This window comes from Hydra viridissima, unplaced genomic scaffold (assembly GCF_058129835.1).
Source record: "Hydra viridissima isolate aposymbiotic clone 2 unplaced genomic scaffold, HvirCarnegie_v1 scaffold_7, whole genome shotgun sequence".
Taxonomy (NCBI): Eukaryota; Metazoa; Cnidaria; class Hydrozoa; order Anthoathecata; family Hydridae; genus Hydra; species Hydra viridissima.
The window spans coordinates 16,731,088-16,744,030 of record NW_028324306.1 but is presented as its reverse complement, the minus strand read 5'-3'; the positions used below and the strand labels follow the sequence as shown (position 1 = coordinate 16,744,030).

General features: G+C 29.6%; 1 protein-coding gene and 1 pseudogene across 1 annotated transcript in view; one reads left to right on the top strand and one right to left on the bottom strand.

The window, feature by feature from the left end:
* Positions 1-12,943, bottom strand: part of LOC145194049 (uncharacterized) — a 65,680-nt gene that overhangs the window by 36,993 nt on the left and 15,744 nt on the right. The window lies entirely within an intron of this gene.
* On the top strand, positions 3,420-6,067 carry LOC149886383 (uncharacterized; annotated as a pseudogene).

Here is a 12,943-nt window from a genome sequence, read left to right as displayed (position 1 = left end):
CCCAGACCATGATGTGGGTAACACATGTGCTTTTGTTGAATATATCAACAACTTTAAAAAATATGGATTTTCATGTTCTTTCCAAAATTTTTATTTTTGGGGTTTAAAACTGCTGTTCTTAATTGAGCCCTATTTACAGCATATGCACCTTTTACTATATAAAATTTATATGACATTGTTATTAGTGCTCCATAAACATTCTTTTAACTAAACCACTACCTCAGAAGTTTGTTAAGACATTTTAATAGATCTTTTGATGAAAATTGTAAAAAACCTTGACATTTTTTACTCGAGTAAATTTGTGCGTATTCTACACATGGATTTAGCCCTGAGGATTTGTCAGCAAAGCAAAGAAATGTATTAACATTTTGCATGTAATCTTTAATTGGTCAACATGTATTGTGTGCCTAAAAACCCATTTCAAACATAAAAACAGCTAAAAATGCCTAGAGTTTCTTTGTGCTTTGTTTTCAAAATTATTATCAGATCTACAAATTGTAAAGTCCAATAAATTTGCACTAAATGTGAATTGATTTCTAAAATTTATTCAATTCTTTTCTTTTCTTGTAATATCTTGACAGTCTTTAATTTATTTGACATGACATTTAAAGCACTGGTCAGCTTACTATTTTCAAATAGCACTGTAACATAAGTTTGACACAAGTTTCAAATACTTTTTTTGAAATTGAATATAATTCATTATGATGAGTTACTTATGAGTTTAAGTTCTCTTCTCACAAATAATATTAGTTCATTAAAATGAAACTGAGTTGGTGAAAATTCTTGATAATTTTGCTATTGTGTTGCTATTCAAATCCACAAGACAACTGAACACACTTCCTTTGTATTTTGGGTGGGTTTTATCTCTTTTGTATTGCGACCAATGGTGTTCAAAATCTTGATGTGGTGGAATACTGTGTGGTTTTTTTGCATAATACTTCCAAGTTGGATAGCCAAATATGTGGCTTTAAATTTATCAATGTTAAAAGAAAAATCTTTTTCTAGTACATTTCCAAAGCATAACTTCACAACAAAATTAAACTTTTTGAATGCTTCAATGAGAGAAAGAACTTTGGTGTTGGAAGTTTCTTCAGCAAGACATTATAAAACATTAATTTTTTTCAAATATTTCCTGCATTAATTGTCTTTAAACTGTCCGCAATTATATGGACTCTGGTGAACGTGAAGCATAGCTGGCCACTTTTCAGCATCAGACCACACAGTCTTGAGAATTTTGAAGAGTTGATTGACTATGCCCAAAGGAAGGTGTAACTCCACTGGTGGAATGTTGTCTAGAACCAGTGCATCTTTAGGTCCATTGATAACTGACTTGTAAAGAACATTGCCAAACATTTTGGCCTAGGCCAACACTCCACCCGATTGTTCAAAGTTTGTTTTTGCTGTTCTGAAAATCAAAAGTTGCTTTAGAAGTGGTGAGTTCTATGCATCTTGTTCTACGGAACTCTCAATAACACTAACACAAAACTTGAGGAAGCCTTGCCTCCATCGATGCCTAGTTTGACAATGTATCCACCTGAAGTTACTCTAGATTGAATGACTTGATTAACCAGAATACACAAATGTTTGCAATGAAGAAAAACATGGTTTGTGTTGCAACCTTCGGAATCTGTGGTTTTTAAGTCTGAACTAGTAAAAACGTCCTTCACTTATTGACCAATTATTTGAAAATTGGCATGTAAGTTGGGGTCAATCATCTTCTTATCTAATAATTAATAGAAAGATTTCCCTAATTTTTTGATCCCATTGTTGGACAGGCCAGTGCTATTTTGTACATTTAAGAGGTCTTGGGTTGTCAATATTGATGTGGCAGAAAGTGATCTTGCTGCACTTGACCCTATAGAAAATTTGCATTCATTAACTCCAACAAACATATATTACAAAAACTATAATTTTTTAATTTATTACTTACAAATTATAGTTTTATAATTACTTTTTGCTGACATTGTACCTGGAGTAACAGAAAGTGGATGACGTCCAGATGTTTTTCCCAAACGAATTATGCCTTTTGTAGATGCTACCTAAATTTCAATCACATTGGATGCTATCTGTTCTGCAGCTTTGGCATCTAATTTAAAGCCAAATTTTGAATATTTTTTCTGAACTTCAACTGAGAGTAATGATGTAGTAATCCCTTACTTAACGGGACGAGGTAGGTACGGCATCTCACAGGTCGCATTTGATTCACTTTCATTTTCTTTTTAGGGTCAGCTTTTTCTTAAAATATAGACTGTCTGATTTTATAAATCAAGCAGTCACACAGGTGATTACGTGTTTCAGCTCCGACTCGGATAGTTTTGAAATCAAGAAACTTTGGCAAAGAAACATCCTTTCCTTGCTTTTTTTATCTTAAGGCAGTTCTGCATGATTCACAAAGACTTTGAGGCACACAAGAGTAACACACATCAAGATTTGTCTGGTAGGTGTGGCAAACTCTTTCAGCCTGAAAAGCTGTCATCTGTCGGGTACATTTTTTGAGGCAGAACATGCAGACACACTTTCTATTTTGCTCATAGTTTCTTGCCTGATTTCTCTGGCATCTAAAGAGTTACTGGATTGTAGCTGTGTACCTAGACGAATTGAGCCATAATATGAAATTGAAGAATCTCATTGACAAATATTAAGACTTTTGGCAATGTTATTTCATCAGACTCAAATAAGTGTATTTAAAACGAATAACATATTGATAGAAGTAGAGCTACATATATGCCTAAATCATTCCTATTACTTAAGCTTAACAATTTGCATATTATAAAAAATGAAAAACAAAATTATTTACCAAATACATCTACTTTCAAGTAAAAGATTTGACAATTTTGGATATTTCTGCAAACGTTTTATTTAAGTGCTACAAAACAAAGTTTTATTATGATTTTAACTTTTTATGATATGTACGTCAAAGCGAGCAAAACCAAAGCAAAAATCAAGTTAATCATGTAGGCTCTTATTCAATTGATGATGGGATGATATTGTTAATTCCTCTATCCAAAAACTCTTTTTTTTTTTCTCATCATTGTTAAAAAAAAATAGAACAAGATTAAAAATAAACAATTAAAACTTTAAAATTAAATTTAAGCATATTTTATGGTAGAGTTGAAAGAATATTCAATTTCATATTAGTAAGCTGAAAATCCTTATTTTATGAAGTTGTTGGTATATTCAACAAGAGCACATGTGTTACCCACATCATGGTCTGGGTGCTTGCAATAGGCTACAATCGGAAAAGTTTTACACAGAAAGTGAAAAAATCAACAAAAAAGCAACACTAAAACTACCATTATTTTTATTATACTGCAGGGATTGGGATATAATTTTAGCATTACCATAGGCTACATTGCCGCAATCTTAGCATTTCCATAGACTACATTGTCGCCAAATTTTATTGGTGTATGATTAATGGTATGGATTTTGTAGCAGTTTTGCAATGTCAAAAAAGAAGGTAAATTATAAAAAAATAACTTTTTCCATTTTTGTAACTTTAAAGTTATTTTTTTCCCGGAGACGTAAGATTTCAAAATTTAATTATAAAATTATAAAAAGAAGATTTTTTTAAATTCATATGTTAAATTTACATAAAAAGTTCAAAAAATACTCTTATATAAAAATAACATATAAGCGTTCATAAGAAATATTGATCAGAAAATAAAAAAAGAATTTAATATGATAATTTGAATTAGCAGTTTAAATTAGAATTGAGTGACTTAGACTTAAATTAAAACTTCAATTAAAAAATTTAAATTAGAAACTGAAAATGGAAGTATAAAAATTAAGTTTAAAAGAGAAATTTAAAGAAGCACTTGATAGAAAAAATCAAAAGAAATTTTTTTAACAAATATTTAAAGGAGAAATGTGAATTAGAAATATAAATTAGAAATATTAAGTAGAAATGAATCGGAGTATGTTAAAAGAGCGGAAGTCACATATTTTACAAATTTGACTATTTTGCAAATTTGTATATTCAAAGGATAGTTCCATCATATTGTTAAAAAGGTGTCTTTCAAAAGTTTTCTCTAGCCTCTACAATGTCTAAAAGTTTTGGCTTTTTGTTAAAAGGGCTGAAGTCCGGACTTCAGCCCTTTTAACAAAAAGCCAAAACTTTTAGACATTGTAGAGGCTAGAGAAAACTTTTGAATACAAAAGAGATAAAACCCACCCAGGTAAGAGATAATACACAATAATTCTTAATTTCATGACAGGTCTATGCTATATTGTATTTCAAACTTAATTTGTTTAAAATTTGGACAGATTTAGGCTCTGTAATTTATAGTTGGCCTAAAGACCTAGGTTTAGGTTGTAAATATTTGTAGGCCAAAGACAATAGAATGATATTTTTAGGGTAGTCTACAATTACTTATCGTATTTTAACTTAAACTCTATTTTATTTCCTAGACTAGGCCACCTATAATTTTTTTTATAAAGTAAAATTACATCATAATATTTTTTTTCAGTTGTTCAAGAGAGTGTTTTGAATCTATTGCCAAAGACAACCTCGATGATGCGTTTATAAACTTCTACAGCTAGCTCAATACAAAAGATGAGCAGGATCTATTTTTACACGCTTGATTGACATTACGGATATTGTGAGGAAGAGGCCTGGTTCAAGAGATAGCAAAGGAAATAGTCGTGATGCCAATGAAGATACGTTACAAAAAAAGAAAAAGTAACGGCGGACACAAAAAGGAATTTAAGTAACATGTTTTGATCGGAGACGAACGAGTACAGGTATGTGTTGTGGTATTTTTATCAATAATTTCTGTGTAAGAAAAGAGGGTTCGAAGAGTAAGGGGTTTAAAAATGAATGGAAAAGCAGTTAAAGATTTGAGAGGAGTACATACGAGTTACACTACCAGTCATAATATGCTAGCTAAGGTATACGCTCACATAGACTCCTTTCCAAAAAAACTGATCCACAATAGCGGAAAGGAAAGGTATTTTTTGAGTGAAGATTTGAGCGTGAAACTTATGTGTGAACTATTTGTGAAAAAAAATGAAATGGTAAAGTTCAGTTACAAGTCCTATTATAACTACTACAATAAGCATTTTCATTTACGTTTCGGACAACATCAAGTAGACAAATGCTGCATATGCGAAGAATTAAAGCTATAGATAAAATCATCTCACCATAATGAAGTTGCTAAGCAAGCAGCAGTAACTGAATTGGCGGTACATAACAGGTGCGCAAATAAATTTTACCAAGCCATAAAACAAGATGTACAGGACGTTAGGGAAGAAAAAATGAAAATGTTTTGTCCCTAGCCGTAGATTACATGCAAAGCATTTCACTGTCCAAAATACCTGTGCAAGAGTTATTTTACCTAAGGCAGTTAACGGTTAGTGTATTTTCTATTCGTGGTGTGAAGAGAAACGTTGGAACACTCTACCTTTATCACGAGGGGCAGGTTAGAAAGTCTTCAAGTGAAACTGGTTCCTTTCTTTTGCACTACCTATCTGCTTGTCCTCAAGAGTATGATGAACTCAACTTTTATGCCGATAGTTGTGTGTGGGGGGGAGGGGGGGGGGCAAAAAAAAAATTGCTTTTCAAAACTTTTTATGGCGCTTGCTGACAATAAGTGGATTAAAAAGGTCAATCAATTTTTCCCAATCAGAGAGCACAGCTTTTTGTCCTGTGACCGTGACTTTTCGATAATAAAAAGAGAGTTAAGAAGGCATGGCAGAGTGTACAGCATTCAAGAAACAAAAAAGCTATATTAAAATGTAGTAATCAAAGAAAGTTTTTAGTGATTGATGTAGAAAGTTCATCTCTAGTTTACGGTCTTAAAAGTTGGTGGCAGGTTCACTATAAAAACAACTTACCTCAATCGAAACAATTGGTAAACTCAGAAACCAACAAATTGCAATAAACAAATTTCACCATTTTCAATATGATTTCGACAACAAGGTTCCTATAAAATCTGCTAAATCGAATGACTTAAGAAAGTGTATTAAGTATATCCCACATGACCATATTGACTTTTGTAATGAACTACTGCGATAGCCTACAGCAGAAAGCAACGATGGAGAAGTAGAAGATGTTGGGGAAATTGATTAAGAATAGCTGATAAAATTTCTGACTTTTTTTTCATTATAACTTTTGTTAAAATGTATAAACAATTGACTTTTTTTTTCATTATAACTTTTGTTAAAATGTATAAAAAATTCATAAATGTACACTTTGTAAAGGTTTATTGGAGTTTGTGACGTTACTTTCTATACCCCCAAATTAAAATCATAATAAAATAAGCAGTAATTATTTGTTAAATGTTAAAAGGGCTGAAGTCCACAGTGTTAATTGTTTTGTAGGTTCTTCAAAAATAAATATAAAAAAATATGTTTGTTTTTAAGATAAAAAACATTATAAAACATTAAGTTGTTAAACCCTTAACAATAATTTACTGAGTAAGTAGTGCTGCTTTTTTAGTTTCCCGAAAGTTTATATTGTTGGACTTCCGCCCATTTAACATTTACCGATTCAAATATAAATTAGAAATTTCAATTATAAGTTTCAATAAAAAACTTTAAATAGATTATATGTTTAATTCACACTAAAAATATAAATTAGAAATTTAATTCATAAATATAAACTAGAAAATCAAAGAAGAACTTTAAATTAGAAAGATAAATTAGAAACTTAAACTTTGAATAAGAATAATTTGAATAACAGGTTAAAGGTAAAATATAAGTTCAAAGTTTAACTTAGTAATTTAAATAAAAAAATTTGAATTAGATATTAAATTAAAAATTCAAAGTAGAAATTTAAACTAAAAATATGAACTAGAAACTTGTATTAGGTAAATAAATTAGAAATAGGAATTTGTGATTTAAATCAGAAAGCTGAATTAGAAATATAAGTTAGAGAATTGAATTCTAATTTTCATTTAGTAAATTAATTTAGCATTTTAAATTAAAATTTGAAATTGAAATTCATTGATATTCAAACTTAAAATATAAATAAGATAGCATAAGATGTTTTAATTAGAGACTGAAATTATTAATTTTGATGAGGAATTTAAATCAGAAATCAAAGTTACAAAATTTAATTAAAAATTTAGAGAAGTTTAAATTTGAAATTAATATTAAAAGATATTAATAAAGCTTAATTTAGAAATTAAGAATAATTTTATACTAGAATTGTAAATTTGAAACTAATGCTAGATATTAAACTAGAAAGATAAACTAGAAATTTTGTAATTAGAAATATTACTTAAAAATTTTAATCAGAAAAATAAAAATGTTTAATTAGGGTCTTAAGTTTCAAATTTAGATAGCTTTAAGTATTAAATAAATTAGATTACTATCATGTATTTATTTTGTACGAAAAGTAAAATTATTTAATAATTACCTATTATTTTGCACACCACTGTATATTATTGTAGCTCTCGACAAGGTCTATATTAAATGAAGGAAACCTTATACAGTTATATATATTTTTGTAGCTCTCGACAAGCTTTAAGTCTACCATCAAGCATTTGATAGACTAGGTAGATGTATCTTTTGGTACTACCTTTTCTGTATGCTTTGAGTCATTATCTTGTTGATAGACCCAAATCAAAGGTAGGTTTTCTTCTGCAAAGGGTAGCATAACATCTTGCAGTAATTTAAATATATTTCTTTGTTCATATTTTTTTTTTTTATCCAAAAAAGGGGATCTACTCCATAATATGAAAAGCAACCCCATGTTTTAATATTTCCACCATCCTCTTTAACAGTTTTGACGGTATATCTAGGATTCTTTTCTTTCATCTATGATTCTTTTCTTTTTAGTCTTATGACATATTTTTTTCAGTGCATCTGACCCAAACAAGTTAATTTTGGTCTCATCTAACCAAAGAATATTTTGTCATATTGAAGATGGCCAGCCCACGTGATTCCTAGCAAAATCTTTCCTGTTTTTTTATTTGATGATAAAAATGGACACTTCTTTGGTACTTTGGGTATAACATATTGTTTAGTAAGCCGTTTTCTAACTGTCGAAGCATCAATTTGCTGCCCAAGAGTAGTTTTTATTTCTATTGAAGTTGCAAAAGGATTTCTTTTGAAATAAAGAACAATATTTTTGTCATCTCTTCTAGATGTTTTCCTCTTTCGATTACGTTTTTAGAAGGTTTTTTTTTGTTTAATTGCATTGCATACCATGTTAATTGAACAGTCCATTAAATTTGAAATTTCTGTTATGGTCCATTATAGAACTTTCTAGATACAACAGAACATTCGAGAATCTTCCATAGAACCCTCTAGATATATAATAACGTTCCAGAATGTTCTGTATCTTTCTAGGAACTTTCTATCTTACTATAAATATTAAGTTTGTGATATTATTGTATTGTATTGGTATTACTGAATCAAAAATAAAAGCTTTACTAAAATCGAACTTTTCTTTGGATCTGTCAAGAAATATAACAATTTCTTTCAAAGTTTTTCCATAGTTTTGAAAAATTTTGATTAAATTTCTTTTATCTTCCGAACAACGTATGTTACGTCCCATTTTTATTTTATTTTTTATCCTTTTTTTTATTTCTAAAAAACAAATATTTACATTTTAATTCAACAAATTTGATAATAACTGTTAACAAAATTCATCTTTTAACTAAATAAATTAAACTATTTTTGTTAATAATTTAATTTTAGATATACGTTATATTTTAGATAATGATAATAATAATAATAATAATAATAATAATAATAATAATAATAATAATAATAATAATAATAATAATAATAATAATAATGATAATTATTATTACTATTATTATTATTATTATTATTATTATTATTATTATTATTATTATTATTATTATTATTATTATTATTATTATTATTATTATTGTTATTATTATTATTATTATTATTATTATTATTATTATTATTGTCATTGTTATTATTATTAATATCATTATTATTATTACTATCATTGTTATTATAATTGTTATTATTACTATTAGTGTTATTATTATTATTATATTTATTATTATTATTATTATTATTATTATTATTATTATTATTATTATTATTATTATTATTATTATTATTACTATTATTATTATTATTATTATTATTATTATTATCATTATTATTATTATTTATATCATTATCATTATTATTATTATTATTATTATTATTATTATTATTTTTATTATTATTATTTTTACAATTATTATTATTATTATTATACCCATAATACCTGGGATAATTGTGGGATCCATGCGGGTTATCCCAGCTGAATACCAACAGGGTTCCTTATGGGTTCTGTTTGCCATCCCGCCTGAATACCATCTGGGTCCTGGCTGGGTCCCGTTTGCGTTTTCTGGCGGGAATCCCGGACGGGTCCCGTCCGGATCCCGCGGACAAAAATTGGTGGGATCCGTCTGCGTTACTCGTACGGGCCCCGTCCTGAGGCCCGGCCGGGACCCACCCGGGTACTTTATGGGCTGGCTAGCTGGGTAATTAAAGATCAAAAAACATATATTTGGCGTTTGCAGTTTAGCTAAAACAACTTAAGAAAAATGCGTATCAAAACTTATATAAAAAGTTAATTATCGTTACCGCGGAAATAACAGTTCTGTTACCGCAACCGCGGTGTTACCGTACCCCTAACTCCCATAAGGTTTTTTCCAGCCCTGCCGTAATTACCACGATAACCGCGGAATTACCGCCTTTCCTGTTACTGTGTCACTCTCCAATCAACCTGCGTTATCATTTAAATGGAAGGTTTATGTAATTCGCCGAGCCTTTCCGTTGTGAATGCGAACGCATTGTGAAAACTGACTATAAAAAATTTGCTAAAATTTTAAAAAGGATGACTTGCAAAAAGTTAGGGTAATTGCAGCTTACCTGACCCCACCTCGACCTCTAACTTCCCCCGTTCTTTTATGTCTTAAAAGAAATTTTTTTTTGTTCTTTCATAAACTAGGCATAGGGTAAAATACCCAATGTTCACCATGCGATTTTGTCTTCGCCACTCGGTCACTAAAAAACATGCAAAGCAAAAACTAATTTCTGGAAAGTTCAGAAATCGTATCTAAAAAAACCTTTCTGTTCTTTTTATAACTGACGAAAATTTTTTTATTTGTAACTTTAAAAATAATGGCACAGAATTTTTTAGAAAAAAAGCTGTCATAAAAAATCCTTAAATCTTAATGACAAGTTTTAGAAAAGCTTTTGGATAATCACTCAAAAAAACATGTTGTTTATAATCTAATATATATTTTTTCTTTTTCAGGTTGTTATTAGGATGCAAGAATATCTTATAAACATAGAATTAGTAGATGGATTTGAAAGGGTGGGTGTGGGGTGGTAGTGGCAAATACTGAAAGCAATACAACCCCTATGCTAATAATTGACATCAAAACTATTTTTTTTTAAATTTACTTTTTTTGTCCTTATTATAAAATATAAACTGTGACACATTAGTCAATACGCATATGGCTTTTATTTTATTTAAAAAGACCACGTAATAAGCAGTTAAATCTTTGCCAGTCTTCGCCACACCCAATTGCTAGTAGTTGCCACCGCTGATAATTGCCTTTTTAATTTTTTATGAATGATTAAACAGCAGTTTTTTTGTTTTAAGAATAATTAAAGAAAAAATTAGAGCATATAAATGAATAATTTTGATATATTTTTACATTAAATCATTAGATAATAGTCGTAGTCGTCGTCGGTGTATAGAAATATTTTCTTATTTTTGATCAATAATATTGTCCATGTTTATTTTCTATTTTCAGACTTTCCTTGTAGGTTTTAAACAACTTTAAAGCCAATTTTACATTTAATATTAGGTAGCTACTAAATTTAAACTTGCAACTATCATTTAAATTTCAAATACTTTATTTAAATAATCAAGTTAAAGATGAATAATATTACATTTATTAACCTATCACTATCGAATAACTTCTGCTATAAATTCTTACTGCCTAGGCAGCTGCATACTTTATTTATTACTTTTTAGCGGTTGAAGAAGTGCAACTGGTCCATCAAAGCATTATGGCATTCCTAGAACAGTCTTGAAAGACAGGATTTGTGAAAAATCCCCAATAATCAAAAAAATGGGCACCTGCACTTTATGACCAAAGCTGAGGAGCAAGTGTTGGTTAACTATAATCAATGCACAAAGAAGAGCTCATCCTGTCACCAAAGACACCATCATGTCACTTGAGTCTCGTCTATTGTCAGATGAATGTTTGATGGGGAATATAAACAGGGATAGACCCAGCTATGGGTTTTATCTAGGAAACAAGGTTGGGTTGCAGACGTGTTTTTACAGAGGGTTCGAACAGGGTCCCGATTGGTGAAACCGATTTATTATAATAAAGGCTTATGTTGAGGATGCGCTAAATTTATAAAAAAATTCTACAAGGCAACTGTGGTGTTCTTTGCAATACTTTGCTATTCAAAGTTAAGAGAGGATTTCCCATGGAAGAAAATGCAGAAAAATTGCCGCTCAAGTTTCAAAGATTATTACTGATGTAAAAACTGATGTAGCCAAAATTTATGGATAAAATAGCAGTATTCAGTTATCAAGTAACGACTTTACACTATCAGCATCACTTAATATAAATGAAGAAAAAAATTTTGCTAATAATATTGATTATTGTCAGGCCGATTTTGATAAAGTTTCTCCATCTTTAAGTGATGAAAGTTCAACTATTGTTGTTGAAGAGTCGACTGCTGGTTCGACAAGTTGTAATGAAACATTTACATATGTGAATTATGAATCTGTAAAGAGGATTATAATTTTGCTGATCTAGATTAGGTGAATGTTGTAAATGGGTATATCGTTACTTTGATTCCGATGAAGAGAATGAAAATAGTACTTGTAAAATTTCTAATGAGAAAGTAAATGAAACTACTAGTATTCAAGATGACCTTGCTAAATGGGCTGCAAATTACAATGTTTCTCAAAGCGCTGTATCAGGACTTCTTAACATTTTGCAAAAAAAAAAATGATTTAGATGTTCCAAAAGATGCAAGGACACTTTTGCATTCAAAAAGAAAGATTGAAACAGTTGCAGGTGGAGAGTATTTTTATTTTGAATTAAAGTACTGGTTGTCAATATTTACTAAAGAATCTTAAAAGTTGGCTAATATTAGTCAACTAACACTACATGTAAAGATTGATGGTATTCCTTTATTTAACAACTCAAAGACTGCTCTCTAGCATATTTTAAGATGTGTTGTTGAGCTAAATTCATTAGTTTTTCCTATTGCACTTTTTTGTAGTAACAAAAGACTTACCTCCATTGAAGAATATTTAAAAGACTTTGTGTTAGAAATTAAGGAACTTAAATCTGCAGAGTTTCTTAATTCAGAAACTTTACATTGTTGAAAAATAAAACTGGGTGCTGTAACGGGATACTCCTGCTTGAGCATTTGTAAAATGCTTTAAAAGTCACAACAGTTTTAATTGTTGCGAACGTTGCACACAGTTTGGAGAATATTGTCATATAATCATACTACTAGATATGTTTGCTTCACACAGAACTGATTCTAGTTTTTTTCAAAGTAGTGATGCTCACCATCATGTTGGTGTTTCACCTTTGACAGAGTTGAGTTTTGGGATGATTACTGGTTTTTCATTAGATTGCATGCATTTAGTTTGTTCAGGTATTGTAAAGCGACTTTTAAATTTGTGGCTACATGGACCATTAACCTGTAAGTTATCGTAAACTATAGTTACTGAAATATCTGACAAGTTGATAATGATTCAGCCATACATATCGAGGGAACTTTCTCGTAAACCTTGTGCATTATCTGAGTTTAAACAATGGAACGCAAAGAACAATTACTTCTGTATACAGGTCCTGTTATTTTGAAAAAAGTTTTGGCAAAAACTATGTACAAACATTTTTTATATTTATTTACAGCAATTCGAATTCTTTTATGCTCATTACTAATTCAGTATTACACTGACTATGCAGGCCAGTTATTG